Source organism: Rhinoderma darwinii, chromosome 8 (assembly GCF_050947455.1).
Source record: "Rhinoderma darwinii isolate aRhiDar2 chromosome 8, aRhiDar2.hap1, whole genome shotgun sequence".
Taxonomy (NCBI): Eukaryota; Metazoa; Chordata; class Amphibia; order Anura; family Rhinodermatidae; genus Rhinoderma; species Rhinoderma darwinii.
The window spans coordinates 53,690,736-53,704,551 of NC_134694.1; positions in this window are offsets into that span (position 1 = coordinate 53,690,736).

The following is a 13,816-nucleotide window of genomic DNA, read 5'->3' on the forward strand; positions in this document are numbered from 1 at the left end:
TAATTGCTTTGGCACATATACAATGCGTAATATATGTGATGCTGTAGTAATTGTTTGGCTGATATAAAGCAGTAATGATATCATTCATAAATAAATACGTTCCAGCAGTTTATTGGAAATGTATTCGTTAAGACAGGATATGGGTGGGGACACAATGTTTTCTTACACACTTCATGTCAATACATTTTATTGAAGGAACCTGCAGCCAGTCTCTCCCTGGGCTGAGATGCCTGATAATGTCGAACAATAGTTTGCTTTCATAAACAGAGCAGGAATTAATAAAACATATCTAGAAGTTTGTCAAGTTACAAGATATGTCAACTTGTGTAAGTGTGAGCATTGTTAATGGGTTCTTTATGTATTACAACTTGTACTTTGTTGGTGTGTGATTTTCGTCATTCTAGTTTTAGAATTCTATTGGACTTGGCAAGTTACTTTTAATGCTTAGATTGTCTTATAAAAGGCCCTTTGATGGCAGTTAAAGCTGCAAGTAACTAGCTGACACTGTAAGAAGTTCCTATAGTTATTGAGTCTTCTTCTCATTACCATTTTTAAATGCTGTTGACTAGTGCCAAGTATGGACATGAAGTACTGATTGTTTTGTCCATATTTACCTCTTTTTTTCGGTTCATGTTTTAGGTCCACCTTCGCAAGCAATTTTGTTCTTGTTTCAGTTCCTCTAAAATGAAAAATGAAGCGTTTTGTGTATACAACTCCTATGTTTAACTGTGTCTAAATGGTAACAGACAAACAATCTCTGTGTAGCCTGATCCTTCAGTAATAACGTCATCCGCCGCTTTTGGTTAGTAAGAAGCAGTGAACAGGTGGAAGGGAGTGTCTGCTGGATCAGACTACACAGTTTGTTTGGAGTCTGTTAGGGTATGTTCACACGGCCAAATTACGGACGTAATTCGGGTGTTTTACGCCTGGAATTACGTCCGAAATTACAGCTTGAATGCGTTGACAAACATCTGCCCATTGAAAGCAATGAGCTGACGTTTGTTTGTTCACACGAGGCGTATATTTACGCATCGCTGTCAAAAGACAGCGCGTAAATAGACGCCCACGCAAAAGTAGTGTCATGGACTCCATGGAAAACCAGCTCCAGTTACGTCCGTAATGGACGCGGCGTTCAAGCGCCTGCACATGCCGTTACGGCTGAAATGACGGGGCTGTTTTCTCCTGCAAACAGCCCCGTAATTTCGGCCGTTACGGACGCTGCCGTGTGAACATACCCTTACCCTGACAACACATAGGTCTGCATAGTAGCTGTAGATACAAAATGATAGGTCATATTTAATCAAAACTACTAGCGAAATAGCTTAATTTTTTCTTTTTTTTCTTTATGCATTTGGGTAATAAAAATAAAATTAAAAAAATTGGCTGTGTAGGTGTATAGAGCCTTTTAGTTCTGTCTGGTATACACAATCAATTTTTGTTTTCTTTACGTACAATGTAATGTAATCAGAAAAGTGCAATCAATAGTGAATTTCTTTTTACATTTTTTTGTAAAAGCCAACCTTTGCACCACCTCTTGGGTCTTCTATTCGCATGAGCAGAAAGCTGCTTCAGTGAGTGGCCCCGACTTTGGGTGTGTTCACATCAGCGTCACCCTTCCGTTCATGGGTTCCAGCAGACCTTTCCTTCGGAGGAACCCATGAACGGAAAAGCAAACGGAAACCATAGCTTCCGTTACACTTGGGGTATGTGCACACGACAACGCCAAATCCGTCTGAAATTAAGGAGTGGTTTTCAGGAGAAAACAGCTCCAGAATTTCAGACGTTTTTACAAGTGCACGCGTTTTTCGCGGCGTCTTTTACGGACTTAATTGGAGCTGGTTTATATTGGGGTCAATTAAAAACGGCTCCAATTACGTCCCAAGAAGTGTCCTGCACTTCTTTGACGCGGCCGTAATTTTACACGCCGTCTTTTGACAGCGACGCGTAAAATGACAGCTCGTCTGCACAGAACATCGTAAGACCCATTGCAAGCAATGGGCAGATGTTTGCCGACGTATTGAAGCCGTCCTTTCAGGCGTAATTCGAGGCGTAAAACGCCTCCATTACGTCTGAAAAGAGGTTGTATGCACATACCCTTTAGGGTATGTTCACACAGCTTATTTTCGGACGTAAATGTCCTGAAAAACAGCTGAAAAATCGGAAGCAGAACGTTTACAAACATCTGCCTATTTATTTCAATGGGAAATACAGCGTTCTGGTCCGACGGGGCGGTTTTTTACTCATCATTTGCAAAAAACGGCGTGTAAAAAGACGCCCGCAAAAAATAAATGAATGTCACTTCTTGAGACGTTTTTGGAGCCGTTTTTCATTGACTCTATAGAAAAACCGCTCCAAAAACGGCCGCGAAAAATGCGAGATGCTAAAAAAAAACTGCTGAAAATCAGGAGCAGTTTTCCCTTAAAAACAGCTCCGTATTTTCAGATGTTTTTTATTTTGTGTGCGCACATACCCTTAGCATTGCAATCAATGGTAATGCAATGTTCACATGCACAGGTAAAAACGGCTGAAAATTACAGAGCTGGTTTCAGAGAAAATGGCTTCTGATTTTCAGCCTTTTTTTTTGGAGCTTTTTTTCTATTGACCCTATGAAAAACAGTTCCAAAAGTGGCTCAGGAACTGACGTGCTCGTTTTTACGCGCCATGTAAAAACACGCCTCGTCTGAACATAACGCCGTTTTTTCCCATTGATTTCTATGGGCAGATGTTTTAGGAGTTCAGCTACCGTTTTTACCGGTGTATTTCGAGGTGTTTACGCCCCAAAATACGCCTCAAAACTCTGCGTTTGAACATATTCTAATGCTTCCATTTCGGTTTGTTTCGGTTTGTCTCCGTTTCGTAAGGTTTCTGTTTTTTTGCAGAAACAATAGCGTAGTGGGTTCCTCCAAAACCAATGTCTAGCCGTACCCATGAACGGAAGGCTGGCGCTGATTTGAACAGGCCCTTGGCACAGAACGCTTTAACGTATCAACTATTCGGTACTTTACAGGACATTATCTCTGGACCTCTTTGTGTGTGTGTAAGGGTATGTGCACACGACAACGCCAAATACGTCTGAAATTACGGAGCTGTTTTCACTAGAAAACAGTGCCTGAATTTCAGACGTTTTTACAAGTGCACGCGTTTGTCGAAAAAAAATGAAAAACTGCTCCAATTACGTCCCAAGAAGTGTCCTGCACTTCTTTGACGCGGGCGTAATTTTACGCACCGTCTTTTGACAGCGACGCGTAAAATGACCGCTCATCTGCACAGAACATCGTAAGACCCATTGCAAGCAATGGGCAGATGTTTGCCGACGTAATGGAACCGTCTTTTCAGGCGTAATTCGAGGCGTAAAACGCCTCCATTACGTCTGAAAAGAGGTCATGTGCACATACCCTAATAGTTGCATAGTCCCTTGTACTTTTATATATGCAGTCTCCCATTAGAAAGTCTCGTATTAGGGGTTTTGCTGTCCCCTTGCCCCTCTTCTCACCTACAAATCTCATGGGTTAAAAAATGAAAAGATGCAAAGCAAGTGGAATATATGCTGCAGAATCTGAACCTTGTGCAGTCTGACCCTAAGTGGAGGGACACTTAATGGAGAATCTTTCCTTTCCTGAATCGGACTTTAAAATGTGAGATCATGCTGCTAATACATATGAACCATTAAAGAATGACTCACTGAACAGTAACAACATTTATAATACATCGAAGGATGATAAAATGGGAAAATGTTTGTAATCCTGAAGGGGCATAAGAAAATAACTATTGCACATAAAGATATAGCACAGTAAGGGTATTTGCACAAAAATTGGAAGTAAAACGCCTCCAAACATATGGCCATTGATTTTTATGGGAAATACGGCGTCCTGTTCAAACGTTGCATATTTTTATGTGGCCGTTTAAAAAAAAAAAAGGCTGCATAAAATAAAAAGGCCAGCGAAAAAGAAGTCCATGTCCCTTGAAAACAGCTTCGTATTTTCAGATGTTTTTTAGGAAGGGTATGTTCACACGCAGTGTTTTCAGGCATGTTTCGGGGTGTTTACGCCTGAAAATATGGAAGCTGAACGCCTACAAACATCTTCCCATTTAAATCAATGGGAAAAACAGCATTTATTTCATACGGGGCGTCTTGTTACTCCGCTGGTTTAAAAAAAAAACGGAGCGTAAAAAGACGCTCTGTAAAAAGAAGTGCATGTGACTTCTTGAGGCATTTTTTGGAGATGATTTTCCATTGAACACTATGAAAAACGCCTCAAAGGAAGTTCCAAATTTAGGCTATGTTCACACAGTTTTTTTGACGTGGAAACCGCGCCAAAAAACTCATCAAAAACGGCCCGTAAATGCCTCCCGTTGATTTTCAATGGGAGGCGGGGGCGGTTTTCTCCCGTGAGCGGTAAGACCGCCTCGCGGGAGAAAGGCGACATGCCCTACCTTCGGGCGTTTCCGCCTCTGACCTCCCATTGACTTCAATGGGAGGCAGAGAAAGTGTATTTTGCGCCGTTTTATGCCCGCAGCTCTCAATGGGCGCGGGCGAAAAACGCTGCGAAAATCAGAGTGCAGGGAGAGGAAAACCTGCCTCAAACTTCCAAACTGAATTTTGAGGCAGAAATTCCGCCTGCAAAAAACTCTGTGTGAACATTTTCAGCTTCAAAAAACGCTGAAAATCGAGGGCTGTTTTCTCTGAGTACCGGTCCGTATTTTCAGACGTTTCCGCTTGCTGCCTCCAGATACAATTCCCAAAAGACCGACATCTGTGAACGAGATAAAGAACCCGCTAGTCTATTGTCAACACCAGGCACATGTCTAGCACGAAACCACACATTTAGGCACAAACATTTTAAAACTAAATGACGGAGCAGTGCCAACACAGGCAAAGAGCTAGAATATAAACTATTCACTGCCTGGACTACTGCAGTATTATCAGTCCAAAAACAAATGCGTTTGTTAGCCATATACTCTCCCCATAATTCCAGGGCAAAAACAATAGGGAAAAGTTCCAACAGAGTGATGTTTTTGGTCAAGCCCAGAGCCTGCCAAGCAGCTGGCCAGGGCGCCCTGCACCAGCGCTTATCTAAGATTGCTCCAAAACTACCACAAGCATCAGAAAACGACTGAAAATCTACATTACAAACCTCCTTGTCCTGACAAACTGCACAACCATTGAACGAATATAAGAAAGACTGCCATACTATGAGTTCCACACGCATGCTCTTCGACACTTTAATGAAATGCTCAGGCCTCTGGATGCCTTTCGTAGGTAAAGACAACCGACGAGAGAACACCCTACCCATGGGAATAATACGACAAGCAAAGACCAAGAGGCCCACAAGGGACTGTAGTTACCTTCTTTGACTCTGCTACTTGCTCCACCTGAGACACCAAATTCACTAACATCTCATGAGGCAGTCTAAATACCATTTCTCGGGTATAGATCTCGATACCCAGGACAGACAAAATCGTAACTGGGCCCTCCGTCTTATCTTCAGGTACTGGAATACCGAAACGCAACATCAGCTTCCTAAACACACTCAATAACATAGCACAAACTCTGGAGTCGCTTGGATCTACAAAAACTAAATCGTACAAATAGTGTATGATCTAAGACACGCCTGTCTCAAAACACACTACCCATTCAAGAAACTAAGCATACATCTCAAAATAACAGGAAAAAGAACAGCCCATGGGGAGACACATATCAACATAAAACAGCCCATCCAAGCAACAAACTGTTAAATGAAAACATTCCGGGTGGACCTGCAGTAAACAAAAGGCAGATTCAATGTCGGACTTCTAATGACCTGGGACCTGTGCTACGAACTAAGTGCACCGCTACATCAAAGGACGTGTACGACGCGGCCGACCCGTTACCCGACCATCACTACAGATGGTTGGGTACTGGATCCTACCTGGCTCTTCCCTTTACCCCTGGTGGCGGTGGGTACCGGGGTAATAATGGGGGGGGTTAGTGTTACCCTTTTCACCGGCTAACACTAAGCCCCTCCTTAGTAACTGACGCTGTCAATCAAACAGCGGCCATTACTCAGGCAGTAATAATAAAGTACAATAACGCAGACATAATTTTTTTTTTATTGAAATAAAAAACACCAACACAACTCTCATTAACCATTTTATTGAGAACAAAAAAAAACGCTGTCATCAAAGTAGTCCTCGAATCCGAAGTAGCCCAACGAGTGAACCGGACAAAAAAATAATCCGTAACCCATAAAAAAGCAAAACAATTATAATGCATACCTTTCCTGGGTCCATTGCTGGTGTGATGGGATACTCCTGATGTCATTGCACATTTATGGATAGTGACGTCAGGCGCAGTGCTCGAGTCCCCCGGCAGAGCGCTAGCTGATGCTCTGCTTGGGGACTTCAGGCCGTGCGAATAGCCCAATTGGGGTTAACCGAATTTAAGGCAGCCGTGTGTGAGCAGTTAGAAAAAAAAAAAATAGCCGTCACAGGTTCATTAAAAACTGTTGTGTAAATAGGGCCTTAAGGTTGCACTGAAAAACATAAGCTGTTTTGGACTAACTGCATAGCTCCCAACTGTCCCGTATTCGGTGGGACAGTCCCGGTTTCTCACTGCTGTCCCGCCATCCTGGGCAGTCCAAAAAATGTTCCGCTGGATGCTGCGGTGCCCCGGACACTCAATGTCACCAGCCACGCCCCCCGCAGCGATGTGATACCTGATCCGTGAGCTTTCTGCGCCAAGCGGGAAAACGTCGTATGACGCTCGGCGTAACAGCGTTCTGGAGCCAGGGAGCAGAGCGTTGAGGCAGCATGGCACCAAGCGAAGCAGAGAAAAAGAAAACCGACCCAGGAGGACAGTGATGAGTAGAGAGTAAACACTGAACAATTTATTGCCTGGGAACACTAGTGTTTCTAAAATCATAAAATCAATGACCTTATTTTATGATTTTAGAAATGCTAGTGTCTCTAGGCACTGTCTTTTTAAAGTGTAGCTAAACGTTTAACAAACTTCTGACATGTCATAGTGACGTGTCAGAAGTCTTGATTGGTGGGGTCCGAGCACTGAGACCCCCACCAATCGCTAAAACGAAGCAGCTGAAACGCTTGTGTGAGCGCTCTGCCGCTTCGTTTCTGTTCAGCTTTTTCCGGAAACCCGATGTATCGGAGTACGGGCCCATAGACTATCTATTAAACCTGTACTCCGATACATTGATGTCCGTACAAGTGCTGCACCCCCTTCAAAACAGGGGTTTTCTCACAACCACATGTATCCCCTATCCACAGAATAGGGCATACATGTGTAATCGCTGGGGGTCTGTCTACTGGGACCCCCAGCGATGAGATCGGGGGACCGAAATTTCTCTGAAGTGCTCCATAAGAATAGAGCACTGGTGCACTTGCTCGACCATTGTTTCATTAATTTTTATGGAGATGCTGGAGACAGCGGTCCCCTAAGTCCCTAGAAATGGAGCGCACGCCATTTTGGGGGACTTTTGGTCCCCAGTTCTCATCGCTGGGGGCCCCTGTGGTCGAACCCCCCCAGCGTTCAGACATGTATCCCCCTATCCATGTGTTTGTGGGGAAAACCCTTTTAATTTGTAATATATGACGTTTCAGAAGTTCATTGACGTCTAGTTTATATTGTGGCACGGGGGAGAAGAGACGTCTGCTGTGGTGACTATAAGATTTGTTATTTTTCATATTACTATTTGGACTACATCATAGAATCTATGGACTACTTCGATGATTTATGTTTTGTTTTGTTCAAATAAAATGTTCCAAGAGGGTTGTGTGGGGGAGTTCATATTTCAATAAAAAAAAAATATTTTCTTATGCTTCTGTGTTTGTTTTTTTTAAAATACTTTAATAGTGCCTTCGTAATGGCAGTAGTCTGGTTGACAATGTCCATTACTAAGGTGGGGCTTAGGCCTTATTCACACGGACATCTCAGTTTTGCGCGTGCAAAAAATCTGCGTTTTGCCTGTGCAAAAGGTCCGTGTGTCATCAGCATATGGTACGCGGCTGCGTGGTTTTCGCCCAGCCAGCATCATGATGACACTCTGGTTTTATGTTTACAAACAGAAAAGCACGTGGTGCTTTTCTGTTTTCATTCATAGTTTTTACTACTGTAGCAGGCATCACGCACGGCACCCGGAAGTGCTTCCGTGTGCCGAGCGCGATTTGCACGCACCCTTGACTTCAATGGGTGCGTGCAGTGCGAAAGACAGGCAAATATAAGACATGTCATGAGTTTCATGCAGCGCACGTACGCTGCATGAAATTCACTGACAGTCTGAACTGTTACCCTGGTACCCACCACCACCAGGGGTGCTGGGAAGAGCCGGGTTCAATCCAGTACCCGACCATCTGTAGTGATTAGAGATGAGCGAACTTATGAAAAGTTCGGTTCGGCTGGTTCGCCGAATTTCACGAAAAAGTTTGATTCGGACCGAACTAGTTCTGACCGAACCTGTAATTTCCGTGCACCAAGCATGGTACTGTCCAGGGTTCTGAAAGAGTTAATGGGCTGCACTAACTCTTTCAGCAACCTTGACAGTACCATGTTCGGCGCGCGGAAAATAAAATTTTAATGTAATAAAAAAATAAATAAAAATACGTTCATACTTACATTCCTCCTGTCCGGCCTCCAGCGATGACGTTTCATCCATGTCGCCGCTGCAGCCAATCACAGGCTGTAGTGGCGGTCACGCACGTCAGGATGACGTCAGAAGGCCGGCCTCCAGGGATGACGCTTCATCCCACGTGACTGCCTCTGCAGCCAATCACAGGCTGCAGCGGCCTCTGCAGCCAATCACAGGCTGTAGTGGCGGTCACGCACGTCAGGATGACGTCAGAAGGCCGGCCTCCAGGGATGACGCTTCATCCCACGTGACCGCCTCTGCAGCCAATCACAGGCTGCCGCGTCAGTAAAGAAGGTCGGACTGGTGGAAGAAGAGGGACTCGTCACCAAGACAACGACCGGGTACGTATGAAATGCTTTTTATTTTATTTTTAATCAGCAGCCTCTTTTCTCTATCAGTGATTGATAGAGACAAGTGGCTGCCGATTTAGTATAATATTTTTGTAATGTTTTTTTCTGCCCGCCCGGGTTCGGTCAAAACGTGTTCGGCCGAACCCGGTGAAGTTCGGATTCGCTGCGAACCGAACTTTTCGCGATGTTCGGACCGAAACCGGGTTCGGATGTCCCGGTTCGCTCATCTCTAGTAGTGATGGTTGGGTACTGGGGCGGCTGCAGGCTGGTATTATGAGGCTGGAAAGGCCCAAAATGGTGGCCCTTCCAACCCTTTATATTGCTAGGCTTCTGCTGTGTTGTTTCTGGCTGGTTATGAAAAATAGGGTGGACTCCACGTCGGTTTTTAGAAAATAAAATAAAAAAACAAACCAATAAATGAAGAAAATTACTTTGCGTCCTCCCATTTTCATAACCAGCCAGATACAACATAGCAGCAGGCTAGCATTACCAGGGTGGGAAAAGTCATGGTTTTTGGCCTTGCCCAGCCTAACCATACCAGCCTGCGGCTGCCCCAGTGTCTGCCCATCACTACAGATGGTCGGGTACTGGATCGTACCCGGTTCTTCCCGACACCCCTGTTGGCGGTGGGTACCGGGGTAATAATGGGGGTCAGTTGCAGCCTTTTTATTGGCTAACACTAAGCCCCACCTTAGTAATGGACGCTATCAATCAGACAACTGCCATTACTAAGGCGATAATAAAGTATTTAATAAAAACAGACACATAAGAAAATATTTTTTATTGAAATAAGAACTCCCCCACACAACTCTCTCTGACCATTTTATTTTAAAAAAAACGTAGATCATCGAAGTAGTCCAACGAATCTAAGACTTAGTCCAAACAATCCTGCAAAACCAAAAAATAAGGTTAATAATATGAAGAATAAAAAAAAATCTCACCTCCAGCAAGTTCTGTCTTCTTACCTGCGCTGCAATAGAAACTAGACGTCAATTAAAAATAATTCCCCTTCATGTAACTCTGCTACCTGCCAACTGAAAAGACATCCACCACATCCCCCATCATGTCTGATTCCCAGTTGTTTCTTTGTGGTACTCCGCCATGGGGAAACATTTTTCCCTCTGGCGGATGATTTTTCCATTGACCGGTAGCAGCATTAGGCTGGGTTCACACGACCTATTTTCAGACGTAATGGAGGCGTTTTACGCCTCGAATTATGTCTGAAAAAATGGCTCCAATACGTCGGCAAACATCTGCCCATTACTTTCAATGGGCTTTACGATGTACTGTGCTGACGACCTGTCATTTTACGTGTCGCTGTCAAAAGACGGCGCGTAAAATTACAGCCTCGTCAAAAGAAGTGCAGGACACTTCTTGGGACGTAATTGGAGCCGTTTTCATTGACTCCAATGAAGAACAGCTCTAAATTACGTCCGTAAAAGAAGCCCGGCAAAACGCGAGTACATGCAATTACGTCTGAAATTCAGGAGCTGTTTTCTCCTGAAAACGGCTCTGTAATTTCAGACGTAATTGCAGTTATTGTGTGCACATACCCTTACATGACAGGAAAAAAATTCCTCATCATGAAACTCTGCTGCCTGTCAAATTAAGTCATCCACCACGCATAATGTTACATTGCTATGGTCGACAGACATGACCCCAGATAATAAATAAAGAATCATCAGGGTAGCCTAGAAGCAATCAGTGGTGGAATAGCCAAGAATCAGTAATGTAAGTCTATGGTCTTTATTTTATGCAAAAGAGAAACCCCTTCAATTATTGCATTTCTTTACATTATACGAATACTGTGCCTGTTATAACACATTGAGTGTTGGGGGAGGCAGCTGCCATGATAAAATGTTGGGCCCCATACAATTCAATCATCAGGGCCCCCCTGCGCTCATTACATTATAACCTTTTTCATCCGGCTACTTGCCATTTGCAAATTCTATGATGCAAGAGATTTATAGCCCCCCCACTACCGACACAGAATTTTCTCCCGATACATTGCATCTAGGCTAGGGCTCCAAACTGAGAGCAGCTGGTCTATGAGTTACAGGAAAATTGCAGCATTATTTTCCTAAGGCTCATTTCAAAACCAACGTTTTGATGGCGATTTTATTAACGTTTTTATGGCGCAGTCAGATGTTACATTAAGGGCTAAGTACACATTTGCAAGGCAAATTTTTATTTTACCGTATTTTTTAATAAAAAGGTGGATTAGTGTGTTTTGTGAAACTTTACAAATACTTTTTATTAACTTATTTTTACTTTTTCAGATACAGCTGCTCTGTATTCTCTCTAAAGAGCAGATGTATCTAGCGCTATTCACTAAATCCATCAGTCCCCTTGACCTGACTAGTTCGGTGACAGCGGGTCCTGCCTGTCTGACAAGCAGGATTTACCTGTAATCTATCACATAAAGCCTTAGGGTATGTGCACACGATAACGTCAATTACGGCTGAAATTACGGAGCTGTTTTTAGGAGAAAACAGCTCCTGAATTTCAGACGTAATTGCTCGTACTCGCGTTTTGCGAGGCGTCCATTACGGACGTAATTTGGAGCGGTTCTTCATTGAAGTCAATGAAAAACTGCTCAAATTACGTCCCAAGAAGTGTCCTGTACTTCTTTGACGAGGCTGTTATTTTACGCGCCGTCTTTTGACAGCGACGCGTAAATTTACAGGTCGTCTGCACAGTACATCGGCAAACCCATTGAAATGAATGGGCAGATGTTTGCCGACGTATTTGAGCCGTGTTTTCAGGCATAATTCGAGGCGTAAAACGCCTCGTTTACGCCTGAAAATAGGTCGTGTGAACCCAGCCTAAGGGTAAATTCACACGTTTTTAAAAAACACATGCGATTTTACTTCAGTTTTGCGATGAATTAAAGGGTCGCAATTTTTTTTCTGGGTGAAACCTTTATTTGATATGTTTTACCTATGAAAACTGTGGCCAATTACTGCATCACAAGACCACAAAAAATGTTAAATGTTTTTTTTTAACTGCACCTCAACTACTACGTGTAAATATGCCCTAAGGGAACAAAATAGTCACGCCTCCCTCCCCCACACAAAACCTAGAATGAAAAATCTCTCGCACGTAATATTTACAGCAAAGCCCCCTCACCCCAAACTAATGAACTATTAGGGCTCATCCACAGGTAACAGAATTGCTGCATATTTTCCATACGGCATTGCAGATGAAAAATATGCAGCAGAATACAGTAGCAGCCAAGTGGGTGAGATTTAACAAATCTCATCCACACGCTGCATAAAAGTTCAGAGCAGAAATTCAACTGCGCTGCATATTTTTCGGACCGCAGCATGTCATTTCCTGCGGAAAGTGTCCAGAATTGCTGCATTTTTCAGAGGAGACATCACCATCTCCCAACATTGAGAAAAACGTGTGGACAAGCTCTAAGAGTCTCTTCACATGCTACACATTGTTTTTGGGCAATTGCTTTATCGCTATGTCATTGGCCACAGTTTTGTGAAAATCGCTGTAAAAAAATACGATATGACCTTAACCTGTGATGCTAAATAAGTCTCCCCCCACATGTCGTTCACCCCCACAAGAACAATGTATTATGAAGTCCCCCTCCCCCAACGCATAGCATTTACAGTAAAATCCTCCCTCCCCCACAAAAGTTTATGCAGATTCCCCTCACCCCACATCATATTTACATTCAAGTCCCCCTCCCCACAAAAACTATTTCTACAAAATCCCCTTCCCCCACATATAACACTTGCAGTAAAGTAAATCCCTGCTAATCATTAGATCTTTACACGTTTTTATTTTCTCAGTGTGCAACAATGAAATTTATAGGAATGCATATGCCCATACATTTCCATCACTCTTCTTTGACAATCCAGCAAAGCAGCAGACTGCATACCATTGATGTAAATGTTTAACATCAACACTTCGCTACTACTAACACTAAGCTGCTATGCAAATGTAAGCATTGAATGTACAGAATATTTTAGGCCTCATTCACATCTGCGTTGGGGTCCCGTTCTGACGTTCCGTCTGAGCTTTCTGTCAGAACGGGACCCTGAACAGACACAAACTGACACAAACTGAAACCAGAGGTTTTTGATTTCAATGGTGATGGATCCGGTGCCCCTGGTTTCCGTTTATCTCTGTTGTGCAGTGGATCCGTAGTTTTGCCAGAAGCAATAGCGTAGTGTGTGTGTGTGTGTGTGTGTGTGTGTGTGTGTATGTGTGTGTGTGTAAGATTAAAAGGATTTAACCCTTTTTAGTCTTGAACAAAGACTACTAAGGGGGGACATGATTAACTTATATAAATATATTAATGGCACATACAAAAAATATGGTAAAATCCCCTCAAAAAACAAGGGGGCGCTCCTTCTTTCTGGAGAAAAAAAGGTTCAAGCCTTCTTTAGGGTATGTTCACACGGCTTATTTTCAGCCGTTTTTTCGAGCCGTAAACTGCAAAAAAAATCTGAAGCAGAACACCTCCAAACATCTGCCCGATGATTTCAATGGGAAAAACTGCATTCTGTTCCGACGGGCCGTTTTTATACGCAGCCGTTTTGAAAAATGGCCGCGTACAAAAATGTCCGAAAAAGTGCATGTCCCTTCTTAGCCGTTTTTGAAGCCGTTTTTCATTGACTCCATAGCAAAACGGCTCCGAAAAGTGCGAGTTGCTTAAAAAACGTCTGAAAATCAGGAGCTGTTTTCCCTTGAAAACAGCTCTGTATTTTGAGACGGTTTTTGCCAAGCACTTGAACATAGCCTTACTGTGAGAACTGTGAATCTATGGAATAGTCTACCGCAGGAGCTGGTCACAGTAGCTACAGTAGATGGCTTTAAAAAAGGGTT